Source organism: Schistocerca piceifrons, chromosome 6, assembly GCF_021461385.2.
Source record: "Schistocerca piceifrons isolate TAMUIC-IGC-003096 chromosome 6, iqSchPice1.1, whole genome shotgun sequence".
NCBI lineage: Eukaryota > Metazoa > Arthropoda > Insecta > Orthoptera > Acrididae > Schistocerca > Schistocerca piceifrons.
The window spans coordinates 476,373,442-476,391,098 of NC_060143.1; the positions used below are offsets into that span (position 1 = coordinate 476,373,442).

The following is a 17,657-nucleotide window of genomic DNA, read 5'->3' on the forward strand; positions in this document are numbered from 1 at the left end:
ATTAGTGATATTCCAAACTGGACTTTTGTCACGGTGTCGTATGATGTGAGCACTCAATGCAGGTGGGCTAGCATACGTATGAGACAATAACAGCGCGAGCACACGCTCTGCGCATCTCGGCGCGCTGGCGCAGAAGGCGCTGGCGGTGTGGCCGGCGTCCCGCGGCGCCCGTGGCGTCTGCTTCCCCCTCCCCCCTCCCCCCCCCCCCCCTCCTAGCGCTCTCCGCGACATCTCGCTGGCCCGCGGCCCGCGGTGGGCGGCAGTTGCTCGTCGCGCGGCGCAGCACTCGGTCGGCACAGCACGAGACAAGCGGCAGGCGTGACGCCACGCTGCTCTCCCGCCGGCGCACACCGCGTCGCTATACGATATTGAGCAGCAAGTGTTGCTGACCACGCTCTAATCCCGTCAGGTAGAGAGGCGGTCACCGAGGGAAACCGCGGGTCCCATTGTTGTCGCGGCCACAGGTGCCTGCGTAACATTGTTGGGTCGCACTTCTCGTACGTGCCACGCCGGTGCTATAGTGACCGGGCACGATAAGTGACGAGCGGTACGTACTACGTAACGAACTTCCATTTTATCGTTTCTGTTTCTATTTTTTTTTAAAATTTTATTCGTTTATACACCTTACTGTAGCACTCACATTAACGTGATACAAAAATACAATCTCTTGCAAAAATCTAAAATCTTCGCATGACTACAATTTGCTTTAACGTTATTTAACCTCAGTAATAACAATGTATTTTTCATAACGTGCGTTACCATAGGACGGGGGGGAATACTTTATGCTCCACCCAAGAAAAAAAATAAAAAATACTGAATTCGTTAATTGCTGTTGATTTATACTAACAAAATACTTCTTTAGAAAGATCATCATTAACAGAACTCAAAAGCACTCTAATTTTAGATGGAGGTCGGAAGATTGCTTGGATACTGGTCATCCCATGTTATATATTGCCATGCACGTCCAGATATTGGGATAGTGTTATTAAGGAGACAGTTGAGATTAAATTAGCGAGTAAAGTATTAATGTGTTAGTAGGATCAAGAACTTGAAAATATGTCTTAGCACACACTTGACGACATCAGCACATTTTCAGTAATTTGTGCTGTCGGGGGGAGGGGGGGGGGGATTGTAGTAGTTTATGTTCACAACCAAAAAATTTTAAAAATGTAAAATTTCGTTAGTTTTTGTTGACTTTTACTCACAAAATACATTCTAAAGAGATATTAATGTGTCAGTAGCGTCCTGACGCTGAAAATGTTTAATTTGACGTTCAGTGAAGAAAGTGGCATCTATTACTGAAAAACTTAAATTTTTGTCTTACGCTTAACTGAAAAATTTAAATCTTATAGGATAAGGCTGAAGAATTCATTAGGAACAATGAATATTTCTTCAAAATGTTGAAATACAAAGTAACTGGCTAGATTATAATATTTTCAAAGGGTGAGCACAAGGTGCAACTCACACCCCCTGGTAAAGCGAAGGTTAAACTTTTTCTACAATTTTACAATTTCAATTATTTGAAAATGCCTTGCCGTTTATGGAGTCCTATAAATATGAAAGTTTTATCAAAAACGAAATCAACATAAGGTTTCGATACGACTCCTAATGTGTATGATGTGTTTTCGTCAACTGATATTGCTTCCAGTATATACAAAATTTTAAACGCGTCCGTTTGCCGTGCGCCGAAAACTGAATGTGCGCTCCGAGTGACAGTCGAATCTGCTGATACCCACTTGCTGTATGGAAATGGCTCGAAGTCAGGAGTTGTGATGCTACTAAAGGTGCAACAATTAAGCTAAACAACGGAATAACAAAACCAATACAATCCGTTTTACATATATATATATATATATATATATATATATATATATATATATATATATCAGCTCTTTCAGCCGTCAGTTTATGATGCTATTTTGGTGAAGCTACGTGCTGAACGGTGCACTGGACAGTCAGTTTATAGACTTGCGGACTAACCAGTATACCTTCACTCCGATTCTGTAAATATAAAACGTTGCATCTCTTGAAACATTTATCGTACAATGATATAATTTTGCTGGTACATTCCTTAGTATACGCGTAACTGCCTGCGAAAAAGAGTTACGAATAGAGTCGGTAGTAAAAAGTAGTAATTTAATACGTCATGCTCCATACTGCAGCTTTACTGCGTGAAGATGGACAATGCAGTATATGAAAAAAAAATTTCTTACCATTATTTCGTGGATCGTGTCGGGGAGGAAAAGTTTCGTAAAAGCTTGAAATTATATCTAAAGGTTGCTGGAAGTTGCTAAGTTCTTTCATTCTTAAATACTGTATGAATATAGTCTGGATGATTTGCACACCGTGAGTTACAATACATCAAGATATGTACACAATTTCTGACAATAATACCTGACTTATAATGTTAAAATTTTAACATAAGGTTCTAGCTCTTAATGAAAGAATTTTAAATTTTTAATTTTGGTCAATATCTGTATTAAAAATGAATTTTGGTGCTTCCGAAGCCATTTAGAAAGGCAGTCTTAATGTGGGAACGTGCAGTGGACTAGCCCTTTAGTAACACAGATAGAACAACTGTATAAGATATTGCATGTAAAAGTGTCAGCTGCTCCAATTGATAGTAATTATGTAGACGCCAGTGTACCTTCGTTTAACTTGATTTGATTTAGACCTGATTTTAACATTATCGCTTGACCAAAACTGGTGGTCGATAAATAGGTACACGGTACAGCAGCTATTGAGGGTTTTGTGATTCCGCCATTTCAATTACATTGAAGATGAGAAGCATTATTACATGAAATAAACTATCAATCCATCTTTGACTCATTGTTCTGAGCGTTTGTTAAGCAGTGTTCTGCACGGCTGAAAATTCAGGTTTCGGCCTACCAAGCATCGAAATGTCTGTTATTGCCTTCCAAACGTTATTATCATGTATTTAATTATATTATAATCTGTGTTTCGATCGCGACTAATGTCTTCAGCACCGTACTAGCGTTATAAATTAAAGACTATCGATTGTATTGACAGATTTAAGTAGAAAAATGTTTCAGTAAGCTCTGGGTAGCAGAGACGCTCAACTGATTGGAGTAACAGTAAAGATGCACCGTTGTTACATTTGCTTTAAGCATGATTAAAACTGCAGATTAATTAAAAATTAATTTCTTTTTATTTTACCTACGGTGAAACTTCCCGTTGGCCAACAATTTGTACTGAAATTTTAATCAACACGATATAAGTGCAAGGCATTCAGTTATTATACAATTCGTATGGGCATTCTAACATAAAAATATGTTATAACTTTCAGGCATTGTGTTGCCTTATAGCTGAATGAAATGCATAGCTAAAAATTATTTTCACATTTCTGAAATTTCTTTTCATGGGAGCGAGAGTATCATTCACTTGCAGTACTGGAAATCTTGAGAGAACGAGACGCAATCGCTATCTGGTGTCACTGGCTATAGTATAGTGTTCTACATCGAAACATTCAGACGCTTATATCTGAGGAGATATCTGTATTGAATGGCCCTCCTTTTGAGGATTTTCAGATTTTTTTTTATTTGGAAAATTTAAGAAAGGCTACAGAGTGATTTATTTCCTTGAAACATCACGTCTATATTTCATACTGTCCCTAACTCAAGCACACCGGTCTGAACTTGTAAGTTTTCCGTTATATGCAAATTAAAAACGAAACAGTGGCGAGCTGTGGGTGGCAGCTTATCTCACCATTTCCGCAACTCCAGCCCTTGAACGGATTCCCGGAAAATGAAGCAAATTACAGCGGTTAATTTAAAGGCCACGTCTAATGATTATGTTTTTCTCTCGTGTAGACAAAGTTCGCATAACAATAATTTTCTAATTTTCTTTACGTAAACCCGAACAATCAACAACTACCAATCGGTGGGTGCCAGCTTATTCCATCACTTCCTAAGCATTCTCTAGTAAAGGAACAAGTTATCTGAAAGACACGAGTTACATTAGCGAACTGCCTTTCTTTCCCTTTGCCGGCCGAAGTGGCCGTGCGGTTAAAGGCGCTGCAGTCTGGAACCGCGAGACCGCTACGGTCGCAGGTTCGAATCCTGCCTCGGGCATGGATGTGTGTGATGTCCTTAGGTTAGTTAGGTTTAACTAGTTCTAAGTTCTAGGGGACTAATGACCTCAGCAGTTGAGTCCCATAGTGCTCAGAGCCATTTTTTTTTCTTTCCCTTTAACGAATGTAGCGCTCCGGCAGTAATGTTAAGCAAGAGACAGGAAAAGGAACGAATGGCTGATAAATGACTAAATGACGAGCTAAAGAAACTGGTACAGCTGCCTAGTATAGTGTACGAGCACGCAGAGGTGCTGCAACACGACGTGGCATGGACTCGACTAATGTCTGAAGTAGTGCTGCAGCGGACTGACACCATGAATCCTGCAAGCCTGTCCATAAATCCTTAAGAGTACGAGGCAGTGGAGATCCTTCCTGAACAGCACGTTGCAAGGCTTCGCAGATATGCTCAGTAATGTTCATATCTGGGTGAATTTGGTGGCCATTGGAAGTGTTTAAACTCAGAGGAGTGTTCCTGGAGCCACTCTGTAGCAATTCCGGACGTGTGGGGTGTCGCATTGTCCTGCTGGAATTCACCAAGTCCGCCGGAACGCACAATGGACATGAATCGATGCAGGTGATCAGACAGGATGCTTACGTACGTGTCACGTGTCAAAGTCGTATCTAGATGTACCAGGGGTCCTATATTACTCCAACTGCACACGCCCCACATCATTACAGAGCCTCCACCAGCTTGAACAGTCCCCAACCGACGCCCAGGATCCATAGATTCATGAGGCTGTCTCCATACCCGTACAGGTCCATCTGCTCGATACAAATTGAAACGAGACTCGATCGGCCAGGCAACATATTTCCAGTCATCAACAGTCCAATGTTGGTGCTGACGGGCCCAGGCGAGACGTAAAGCTTTTGTGTTGTGCAGTCATCAAGGATACTCGAGTGAGTCTTCGCCTCCGAAAACCCATATCGATGATGTTTCGTTGAATGGTTTGCACGGTGACACTTGTCAGCCATCTTCAGCAATTTGCCGAAGGGTTGCACTTCTGACACGTTGAACGATTCTCTTCAGTCTTCCATGGTATCCTTTTTGCAGGATGTTTTTTCCGGCCGCAGCGATGTCGGAGATTTGATGTTTTAGCGGATGCCTGAAATATATGGCATACTCGTGGAATGGTCGTATAGGAAAATTCCTTCATCGCTACCTTGGAGATGCTGTGTCCCATCGCTCGAGCGCCTACTATAACAAGAAGTTCAACCTCATTTAACTCTTAATAACCTGCCATTGTGGTAGCGGTAACCGACGTAACAACTGCGCCATACACTTGTCGTATATAAGCGTTGCCGACCGCAGCGCAGTATTCTGCCACTGTATTCGAATATATATGCCTACACCAGTTTCTTTGGCGCTTCAGTGTAGAATAGAACGTTGGGACAACTTGAGATACGAAAAAAGAGGGGGGGAGGGGGGGGGGCAGGGAGGAGAGTGGGGCTCACATCCCAAGTTGTAGTTACCCTAACAGGCAGACACATGAGGGCAGCTGATGTTATTGCATTTACAGTAGCTTATTTACTCACCGTCACTCGTCATAACAAAATTACTGATTTGCTGCAGGTAACAGCTAGCGTTGAATAATTCGGTGGTTCCACAGGGGTAATTCGTAACAGGATTTTTCCTCACAATCACATGGCTTTCGATATGGCAGATACTGTGACAAGTAGTCGCGGAGCAGAACCGCAACTGGAATCGCTCAACAGTAGCGAGGCATCACAACTTGATGAAGTACATATGCACGTCTAATAGATTATAACAGGGGTCTCCAAACTTTTTAGTCCGCGGGCCACATTGACTCCTCCACGAAGTCATAAGGGCCAAGATCTACCTAGTGGGATTAAAGCACCCTAGCACTCCATGATCACCGTAATGTAAGGCTAAAGGAAAGATGAAGTTGCAAAAATCTAAGGTTGTGGGAATAGCTAGCACTGAAACGAACTACGATTTTTATTTAATTACATAATTTTGATTGGTGGATGTACCTGACCGAAATTCTGGCGTATTTTATTCTGGCGAATTTCACCGACAAGGCCTCGAAACTCAATTGTTGGCTGTATAGGTACCACCTCAAATATTTGGCGGCCCGGATACCGGGGATGTCCGGCCAGCTAACGCAGGCCAGGTTTCCCGCCCTCGCGGGCCGGTTTCGGCCCGCGGGCCGTAGTTTGGAGATTATATGATAAAAACAGCTCCCCTTCTAGCAGTTTATGGTACGTTACTCGATGTATACCAAGCGATAAGGAAAGAAAGCAGTTGTCATGTCCGTTTTCGCGTAAGGAGAACGAAAATGTGGAATGGGGCGTGATAGTAGTACATCTACATCTATATCCATACTCCGCAAGCCACCTGACGGTGTGTGGCGGAGGGTACCTTCAGTACCTCTATCGGTTCTCCCTGTTATTCCAGTCTCGTATTGTTCGTGGAAAAAAAGATTGTCGGTATGCCTCTGTGTGGGCTCTAACCTCTCCGATTTTATCCTCATGGTCTCTTCGCGATATATACGTAGGAAGGAGCAATATATTCCTTGACTCCTCGGTGAAGGTATGTTCTTGAAACTTCAACAAATGCCCGTACCGAGCTACTGAGCGACTCTCCTGCAGAGTCTTCCACTGGAGTTTATCTATCATCTCCGTAACGCTTTCGCGATTACTAAATGATCCTGTAACGATGCGCTCTGCTCTCCGTTGCATCTTTTCTATCTCTTCTACCAACCCCATCTGGTACGGATCCCACACTGGTGAGCAGTATTGAAGTAGTGGGCGAAAAAGTGTACGGCAACCTACTTCCTTTGTTTTCGGATTGCATTTCCTTAGGATTCTTCCAATGAATCTCAGTCTGGCATCTGATTTACCGACGATTTATTTTATATGGTCATGCTATTTTAAATCACTGCTAATGCCCACTCCCAGATAATTTATGGAATTAACTGCTTCCAGTAGCTAAATGATAAAGGATCTTTCTTTCTATGCATTCGCAGCACATTACACATGTCTACATTGAGATTCAATTGCCATCCCCTGTACCATGCGTCAATTCATTGCAGATCCTCCTGCACTTCAGTACAATTTTCCATTGTTACAACCTCTCGATATACTACATCTTCATCAGAAAAAAGCCTCAGTGAATTTCCGATGTTATCCACAAGGTCATTTATGTATATAGTGAATAGCAACGGTCTTACGACACTCCCCTGCGGCACACCTGAAATCACTCTTACTTCGGAAGACTTCTCTTCATTGAGAATGACATGCTGAGTTCTGTTATCTAGGAACTCTTCAATCCAATCACACAATTGGTCTGATAGTCCATATGGTCTTACTTTATTCATTAAACGGCTGTAGGGAACTGTATCAAATGCATTGCGGAAGTCAAGAAACACCTGGGAACTCTTGTCTATGGCCCTCTGAGTCTCGTGGACGAATATAGCACGAGCTGGTTTTCACACGATCGTCTTTTTCGAAACCCATGCTGATTCCTACAGAGTAGATTTTTAGTCTCCAGAAAAGGCATTATACTCTAACATAATACGTGTTCCAAAATCCTACAACTGATCGACGTTAGAGATATAGGCCTATAGTTCTGCACATCTGTTCGACGTCCCATCTTGAAAACGGGGAAGACCTGTGCCCTTTTCCAATCTTTTGGAACGCTACGCTCTTCGAGACCTACGGTGCACCGCTGCAAGAAGGGGGGGCAAGTTTCTTCTCGTACTCTGTGTAAAATCGAACTGGTATCCCATCAGCTCCAGCGGCCTTTCCTCTTTTGAGCGATTTTAATTGTTTCTCTATCCCTCTGTCATCTATTTCGATATCTACCATTTCGTCATCTGTGCGACAATCTACGGAAGGAACTATAGTGCCGTCTTCCTCTCTGAAACAGCTTTGGAAAAAGACATTTAGTATTTCGGCCTTTGGTCTGTGATCCTCTGTTTCAGTACCATTTTGGTCACAGAGTGTCTGGACATTTTGTTCGGATCCACCTACAGCTTTGACAAAAAACCAAAATTTCTTAGGATTTTCTGCCAAGTCAGCACATAGAACTTTACTTTCGAATTCATTGAACGCCTCTTGCATAGCCCTCGTCACACTACATAACGCTTCGTGTAATTTTTGTTTGTCTGCAAGGCTTTGGCTATGTTTATGTTTGCTGTGAAGTTCTCTTTGCTTCCGTAGCAGTTTTCTAACTCGGTTGTTCTACCACGCTGGCTATTTTCCATCTCTTACGACTTTGCTTGGCATATACTCATCTAGTGCATATCGTACGATGGTTTTGGACTTTGTCCACCGATCCCCATCACATTCTGTAAATGAGATAAAACTAGAAGTACTCTCCGCCACACACCATAATGTGGACTGCAGAGTTCTGATGTGGATGAGCTATGGATTTTCAGAATACTAATTTCGTATATAGACTGTAAATTTAAAAATGGAGTACTGAACACTGCCATAAACGTTTTTAGCTCTAAATTTGCCCTTAATTGTCGTATTAAATATTTACGACGCTTGCAGTTAAAAAAAATGCACCTGTGATTTTACAGTATTTCTGAAACACATAGCATTTATGTAATTTAAAAATTCATCACTTTCAAGAAACTTGTAAATGCACTGATGTGCAAAACCTAAGGATGAAAGTAGCGTCTGCATGATATATTACTGCCAAGTAACACAGCTGGATGAAACTTGGACCATACGTGGAAAGAAAGACAACACTATTGTACAGATGGCGACAAAGAAATACGCCATGAGATGATCAGAAATAAATTATTGTAAGAAAATAATTACTCTGCTGTCACAGCGATGTGTGTCCGCCCCTCGGTAGCTGAGCGGTGCAGCCGGCACGGTAGTTCAACGTGTTCGGTCAGATGGTTAGCTGCCCTCTGTAATAAAAAAAAAAAAAAAAAAACTGAGTTACTCATTCAACAGCGTACTTAAACGGATGTCTTACGACGTCCACCCCGAGCAGATGTAACGAACAAAAGTGCCAAAATTAGATTTTTAAAAAAGTGGTCAGCGCGGCAGTGTGTCAATCCTAAGGGCCCGGGTTCGATTCCCGGCTGACTCAGAGATTTTCTCTGCCCCAGGACTGGGTGTTGTATTGTCCTAATCATCATTATTTCATCCCCATCGACCCGCAAGTCGCCGAAGTGGCGTCAGATCGAAAGAGTTGCACCCGATGAATGGTGTACCCGACGGGAGGCCCTAGTCACACGACATTTACCTTTTATTTACAGCGATTTGTGATAAGTCACCTGGATATTCCAAAAGACGGGACATGGTTCATAATTGGATGTGTGATCACCACGGCTGGAAATGCATGCGCTGCATCGTGCTACCACGCTGGTAACAAGGTCTGAATGAGTTCTAGCGGTAGGGCGTTGCATTCCTCCACCAGCGCGTCTGGCGCGTTCGCCGGATACCATCCCTTCTTTCCAAGAATTCCGTTACCGACGCTCATCGATGCGGCAGCACACTGTCATCGATAAAAAAGGCCTTGTCTCGATAAAAATAAAGTTAGAGCCGAATACACTCCAGAAATGACGCACGTTGGGAAGGAGTGAACTGTCACACTACCGTTGACCAGCAAGAGTACTGTCTTCAAAGATTTGGTGGGTCAGTACGTCCGTTCAACATTATGTCTCTCCGCAGAATAAGACGTGGACCACCAAAACGACGGTGTTCGATAACGTTCTGAGTGCACTATACAGGGTGGTCCATTGATAGCGACCGGACCAAATATCTCACGAAATAGGCGTCAAACGAAAAAACTACAAAGAACCAAATTTGTCTAGCTTGAAGGAGGAAACCAGATGGCGCTATGGTTGGCCCGCTAGATGGCGCTGATATAGGTCAAACGGATATCAACTGTTTTGCCGCTCGGTATCCTCGACGACATCATCCAAGTGTCCGGACCGTTTGCCAGATAGTTAATTATTTAAGGAAACAGGAAGTGTTCAGCCACATGTGAAGCGTCAACCACGACCTGAAACAAAGATGATGTCCAAGTAGGTGTTTTACTTGCTGTCGTGGCTAATCCGGACATCAGTAGCAGACAAATTGCGCGAGGATTGGGAATCTCAAAAACGTCGGTCTTAAGAATGCTACATCAACATCAATTGCACCCGTACCATATCTCTATGCACCAGGAATTGCATGGCAACAACTTTGAACGTCGTGTACAGTTCTGTCACTGGGCACAAGAGAAATTACGGGACGATGACAGATTTTTTGCACGCGTTCTATTTAGCGACGAAGCGTCATTCACCAACAGCGGTAACGTCAACCGGCATAATATGTATTATTGGAGAACAGAAAATCCACGATGGCTACGAAAAGTGGAACATCAGCAATCCTGGCGGGTTAATGTGTAGTGCGGCATTATGGGAGAAAGGATAATTGGCCCCCATTTTATCGATGGCAATCTAAATGGTGCAATGTATGCCGATTTCCTACTTAATGTTCTACCGATGTTACTACAAGATGTTTCACTGCATGACAGAATGGCGATGTACTTCCAACATGATGGATGTCCGGCACATAGCTCGCGTGCGGTTGAAGCGGTATTGAATAACATATTTCATGACAGGTGGATTGGTCGTCGAAGCACCATACCATGGCCCGCACGTTCACCGGATCTGACGTACCCAGATTTCTCTCTGTGGGGATAGTTGAAGGATATTTGCTATTGTGATCCACCGACAACACCTGACAACATGCGTCAGCGCATTGTCAATGCATGTGCAAACTTTACAGAAGGCGAACTACTAGCTGTTGAGGGGCATGTCGTTACACGTGTTGCCAAATGCATTGAGGTTGATGGACATCATTTAGAGCATTTATTGCATTAATGTCGTATTTACAGGTAATCACGCTGTAACAGCATGCGTTCTCAGAAATGATAAGTTCACAAAGGTACATGCATCACATTGGAACAACAGAAAGAAAATGTTCAAACGTACCTACGTTCTGTATTTTAATTTAAAAATCTACCTGTTACCAACTGTTCGTCTGAAATTGTGAGCCATGTGTTTGTGAGTATTACAGCGCCATCTATTACAAAGCGAAAAAAGTGGTCCAATTAAAAGATTCATATTTCTTTACGTACTACACGAATATGTAATAAAAATGTGGGTTCCTATTTAAAAAAAAACAGTTGATATCTGTTTGATCTATGGCAGCGCCATCTAGCGGGCCAGCCATTGCGCCGTGTGGTTTCCCCCTTCAAGCTAGAAAAGTTTCGGACTTTGTAGTTTTTTCGTTTGACGCTTATTTCGTGAGATGTTTGGTCCGGTCACGATCAATGGACCACCCTGTATACTTACACCGCTCACCAAATGGGAGTACTTTCAGAAAGACTAGTCCATTAAATCCGTTCCCATCCGAGAAGAGCACGTGACCCCACTCGGCGTTGGTCTAGGCACCAACGCAAACGGTGTCGCCGAGGTGCAGTTGTCAACGGAACATCGCGCTAAGAGGGAAGGGCCATGTATCACCGTGGAGAGTAAGACTGCCTGCCTTATAGTCCTGTTCCACCCGCTGCTTCAGAGGGTTCCTTCTTCCATCTTTCAAAGTGTAGCAGTCGTCCGCTGTTGTAGCTGACCATGGTTGACCATCTCCTATCCTTCGGGCAGCAATGCCTTTGGTTCGGAATGCTCCTCACTGACGTGAAACAATGGTGTGAGGAATACGAAATTACTGTGCTGGACTCGTTACATTTAAACATTTTTGTAGTTTTCTGGTGATTCTTCCCTGTATGAAGTCATCCAGATGTTATCTTTGAGCCTTGTTGAAGAACACCACCGCGGCCGGCCGGAGTGGCCGAGCGGTTCTAGGCACTACACTCTGGTGATCAGACCCATTTGTCGTTGATTGACACGTACTATCTTTTACCATTCTTTCAGCTAATCGTGTTGTGGGGCAAGCGCCTTTTGGTACTGTAGTCACTCTGGCCTCACGCTATGAGAGGTCCAAATTTCTGTGTACGACTGGGAGACCTCCAGCTATAAGGTCCAGCGCTTTCATTCATTTCCACTGAGTAGTTAATAAGTTATTTTTTTCAGGTCGTACTTATGTTTTTTGATAAATAGTCATATACAGGTTGTTTCAAAAATGACTTTACACCTTGAAAATTCACATAAATTTATTGAAAGAAGATATAGAGCTGGGTTTAGTGTTATTTTCTAGGAAGACATATCAAGTTTTTTTACATTAAACTGAAAATGTTGTATGTGGCTTCCATTGGCTATTCTGCATACATCCCAACGGAAGTCAGTTTCTTACTAAACTCGCTGTAGCATTGCAGGTGTACCTGGCTCAGTGGCGGCGTAAATTCTTGCTTTAAGTTCAGGTAGAGAAGCCAGCACAGGAGGTATAAACATGATGTCCTTGATGAATCCCCCCCCAAAAAAATCGAGTGGTGTCAGGTATGGGGAATGTGGGAGCCATGCAGCTGGCGAACCACAGACCAATTCATTGATCTCAAAAGCGGTCACTGAGAAAATCACGAACTTCAGCCAGGTAGTGGGATGGGGCACCATCTTGCATGAAGTACACATTTCGTTCTTGGTCATCCTCATAGATCTGTGGAACCAAAAATTATTGTAACATATCGAGGTACAATAGCCCACTTATGGTTCTCCTACAGAAAAAAAGGGGCCGTACAATTTATTCTTGCGCTTCCCGCGCCCGGGTTCCCGGGTTCGATTCCCGGCGGGGTCAGGGATTTTCTCTGCCTCGTGTTGACTGGGTGTTGGGTGCTGTCCTTAGGTTAGTTAGGTTTAAGTAGTTCTAAGTTCTAGGGGACTGATGACCATAGATGTTAAGTCCCATAGTGCTCAGAGCCATTTGAGCCATTTTGAACTTTATTCTTGCTCCCTGCACAAAAGACGTTCAGTTTGGGGCTATCACGAACATGTTGGAATGTTTGATGTGAATTTTTCATTGCCTTAAATCCTACAGTTATGAGCGTTAACCTTGTTACTTGAATGAAAAGCTCGGGTCCAATGAAGGCAGCCATCTTTAACGCAACTGCCGCTAGCGCTCCTTACGATGCGATTCGGCTCTAGCGAAATACGCGAGAGACAAAACTTGATTTATTTTCTACAAATAGACACTACAGTCACCTCTGTAGGAACTATGAATTAAATTATATAAATTTTCGAAGTTGTATGTGCAGGGTGAAACACCTAAAACTTGCACCGCGAATATTGTGGAACTGGAAAGTGCTGTTGTGTTTTCACAGAATGGATTGGTAGTCAGGTTCTCGTATTGTCAGCCAATAAGCAGATTGAATAATGCTTAGTAAGTGTATTTTTTGTGCAAACATAAATTTCGTAAGAGGAACAATGCTTGACATTAACAAACTAAAACCAGGGTAAATTAGAATTACAGTGGTGTTTGTTGTAGGATTCTAGTACGAGTCGTTTGCGAGCTATCGTATATTGAAAAGTTTCGACACGGTCACTTGTTTGTGCCATTCAACATGTTTAGTTGCTAGGTACGATGTTGTAATGTTTGCTCACAGTATGCTTGTGTGTTCCTTGAGTGCACTGCAACTTGCTAGTCAGTTAGTGTAACAGTCCAAGCAGCAGGTCGTGAGTGGACGATGAGATTTACCAGAGCAGGAAAAGCCGACACGCTCATGGTGTATGGAGAGTATAGGAAGCATGCAGTTCATTCTTGTTCAGTGTATGTCGATAGGTTTCTTAATAAACATCAACCATCTCGGTGGTTGCTTATCAACCTCTTCACCCAGTTATGTGGAAGTGGTAGTCTAACACCTAGACAATGTAGCAGAAGGAAATCAATGTTTGTACTTTTTTGCAGTTGATCCGCACTTTGGCTCCATCACAACTGCACTAGGAAGTGGCATGAGTCAGGCAAGTGTCCTAAATATTGCCCGTCGTCATAGGTTCCATCCTTCACACATCTTTCTCCACCGAGACCTGCATGGAAATCATTACGAGAATAATGTTAACTTATTTATATGGGCGTTGTTTAGTGATGAAGCCACATTTGTCTATGATGGCGAGGAATACCGCCAAAACATGCACTATTGGTCTGATTACAATCCCCATTGGCTTCGTCAAGGGCAACGTCAACGTGCTTGGAGTGTAAGCGTGTAGTGTGGGACAGTGAGCCATGAGCTCCTAGGCCCGTTTTTCATAGACGGAACACTGAACACGCAAGAGTCGCAGCGTCCTAACAAACCATGTTCCACGGAAGCTTGAAGGCGTTCCTCTGCAGACTAGGAGGAACCTGTAGTACCAACGTGATGGCTGTCTAGCTCATTGTGCACGAAGTGCTGTAGCATGATTTCACGAATTGTTTCGAAATCTTTGAATTGTACGCAAACATCATAAATACAGGGCAGAATGAAGTAGAGCACCATTATAAGCTTGATGATAATGTTCGCTGAAACAGCTGGGTGGGTTTGGGTTCAGAAGACACTTGGAATGGAATTAGCTTGTACGCTGAACTGACAAACAGGTTACATTTAAAGTGTGTCATACAAGGTATATATTGATTTCAAGAACATAACGCCAAATGTACAAGGTATACAACTTTGCTTCCGCCGTTCTTCCCCAACATTTGAGACTTTAATGAAACAAATTGGTTACACATGTCTCATTCATTTTCCATCGCTGGCCACTACTTTCTCCCATCTTTCGGGCAGTGTAAGAACCTGCGTCGAAAAAATTGTTCATCTTTTGAAGCGCTCCACGAATCGATCCAATTTGTGACTTCTTCATTGGGTCAGAAGCGTTAGTCATCCAGGCCATGCGCCATTGATCTAAACAGGTGATAGTCAGTCAATGTCTGGAGAATACGAAGGGTGAGGAAGGACTTCCCATTTTAACGTTTCCAAGTACGTGTTTACCTCATTTGCAACGTGGGGTCGAGCGTTGTCGTGCTGCAAAATTACTTTATCGTTCCTCTCACAGTATTGCAGCCGTTTGTCTTTTAATGCCCTGCTCAAACGCATTAATTGCGTTCGATAATGATCAACTGTGATTGTTTCACTTGGTTTTAACACCTCGTAGTACACGACGCCGAGCTGGTCCCACCAAATGCGCAGCATGATCTTGGAGCCGCGAATATTCGATTTGGCCGTCGACGTGGAAGAATGACCGGGATATCCCCATGATTTTTTGCTTTTAGGGTTATCGTAATGAACCCATTTTTCGTCCCCGGTCACAATGCGATGCAGAAGTCCCTTCTGTTTTTGCCTCTGAAGCAACTGTTCACAAACAGACAAACGTCGTTCAACGTCCCTTGGTTTCAGCTCACTCCTTCCATCTTTCTGAGTCATGCCCATAGCCTTGAGACGTTTTTAAATGGCTTGCTGTGTCACTTCCACTAATCGTGCCAATTCGTCTTGAGTTTGACCCGAGTCTTCACTCAGCAATGTCTCCAATTCTGCATCTTCGAAAACATTCTCTCTTTCACCACTATGCTGGTCTACGACGTTAAAATCACCGTTCTTGAAGCGTTGAAACCAATCAGGACAGGTTGTTTTGTAAGTAGGCTGTTTAGGTTTATATATTGGTAACGCCACGTAGCGCTCTGTATGAAAATCACTGGCTGTGCTGTGTGCAGTCTGTGGCTGGGTGGCATTGTTGGAATAGTCGCCTAAATGTGAACAGCGCGTAGCGTTGCGCAGTTGGAGGTGAGCCGTCGGCAGTGGTCGATGTGGGGAGAGAGATGGCGGAGTTTTGAGACCCGATGATCTGGAGGTGTGTCAATCAGAGACAGTAAATTTGTAAGACTGGATGTCATGAACTCATATATATATATGACTTTCGAACACTATTAAGGCAAATTCATTGTTTGTTCTCTATCACAAGCTTTCATTTGCTAACAATGCCTATCAGTAGTGAGTGACTTCAGTAGTTAGAATTTTTTATTTAGCTGGCAGTATTGGCGCTCGCTGTATTGCAGTAGTTCGAGTAATGAAGATTTTTGTGAGGTAAGTGATTCATGAAAGGTATAGGTTATTGTCAGTCAGAGCCATTCTTTTGTAGGGATTCTTGAAAGTCAGATTGCGTTACGCTAAAAATATTGTGTGTCAGTTTAGTGATGATCAGAATAAGTAAAGAGAGAAATGTCTAAGTACGTTCAGTTTTGCTCAGCTGTTTGAAAATCAAATAACGTAAGGGGGTTACCAGCACAGTCATTCATAAGTTTTCCTAAGGGGATGTTTCACTTTCACCAATAGCGTCCTTACCATACGTACTTGAGAGCATTTGATGAGACTCAGCCGCTGTTTTCTTCATATTGAAACAAAACAGTAACACCTCCCGCAAATGACGAGAATTAGGCTCGTAAACTAACATTTTAAATCAAGAACAACTTTATGATGCAGACACAAATCGACTAATGTTTGAATGCGGTTATGTTGACCGAGGTCCACGCTAACTGCCTGACGTCTGCGAACTGTTTATTTTGACCGCCACCTATCGGCAAACGGCGGAAGCAATGTTGTGCACCTTACAGAACAATATTCACTCTTGGGAAAAGCTATTTACTCTTTATCTTCTGAACTGTATCATATTTGTGAAAATTCTTTTATTTTTTTAATGTGTCCTACGTAATACGAATTAACGTAATGAATACCAGTCTTATACAATCCTCAAATCGATTAATCCGTACTGCTGTACAAACCTATTGCATTTAAGCCGCTGAGTGTCATGCGTATCTCACGGCTTACTAAGTGCTTGAAAACTCACAATGACGATGTCGTTTAAATGCTGTACGTCAACCCAGAGGCCTCGTGTCTTTGCTTGTAGGACGAGGTAGGCTTTTAGTGAGGTTGGATTTGATTATGATATACACACACCAAGACAATTGTGATTAGTTCCGTGCTAGGCACGTCACAAACGGTCGTGAAATTGTTTTCTCCCTTTCCTGGCACATTTTGTAATTCGCTACTCGGTCGCGAGAAATTTTTTTCATTCAGTAAACGAATGAGTTGCGAGCGACATGTACTTTTTCAGCTTCTTCCATCGTCTCCATTTTCTTCCCTCGATATCACGCTGTTTTCTGAGCCGTAAGTGGCTCATGCCTCAATGCCTCCAAGAGATGACTTTTGAGATGGCGCATATGCGTGGATAGTCAGTTTTCGCAGTAACTGTTTAACCGCGGGTAACACCACGGAGCGCAGTTAGTTGATAATAAAAATCTAGAATGAATAAATACTCTTAAATATGTGATGTGTACTGTCTCATGTATTACATCCAATGATCAAGAATTTGAATTCAAAATACCAAAGTTTAGAAGGTTGAAATGAGGTACTTTTGGCAAGAAATGTCAAGAACACAAACTGCAAAAATTTCAGCATTTGGGAGGAACTATAAATTGTACTACCCTCAAAAAAGGTTAGAAAACATATTATTAAAACTGCATAATGTGGTGACAGCACCAATTCGAATGTATGCGTCAGAGAATTGAACTCTATCCGGCAGTCACTGGAGAAGTTTTGAAGGAACAGAGATAAGACTCCTAAAACCACTAGCTGGTTACAGACTGATATGTCAGACAAATAATAGTGAAATCAGAAATG

At 42.8% G+C, this 17,657-nt stretch overlaps 1 protein-coding gene across 1 annotated transcript in view; it reads left to right on the plus strand.

The window, feature by feature from the left end:
- The first annotated feature begins 286 nt into the window (after positions 1-286).
- Positions 287-17,657, plus strand: part of LOC124803388 (apelin receptor B-like) — a 254,425-nt gene continuing 237,054 nt past the window's right edge. The window contains exon 1 of the mRNA XM_047264573.1: positions 287-547. The gene's annotated coding sequence lies outside the window, so the exon portion shown is untranslated. The remainder of the gene's footprint in view (positions 548-17,657) is intronic.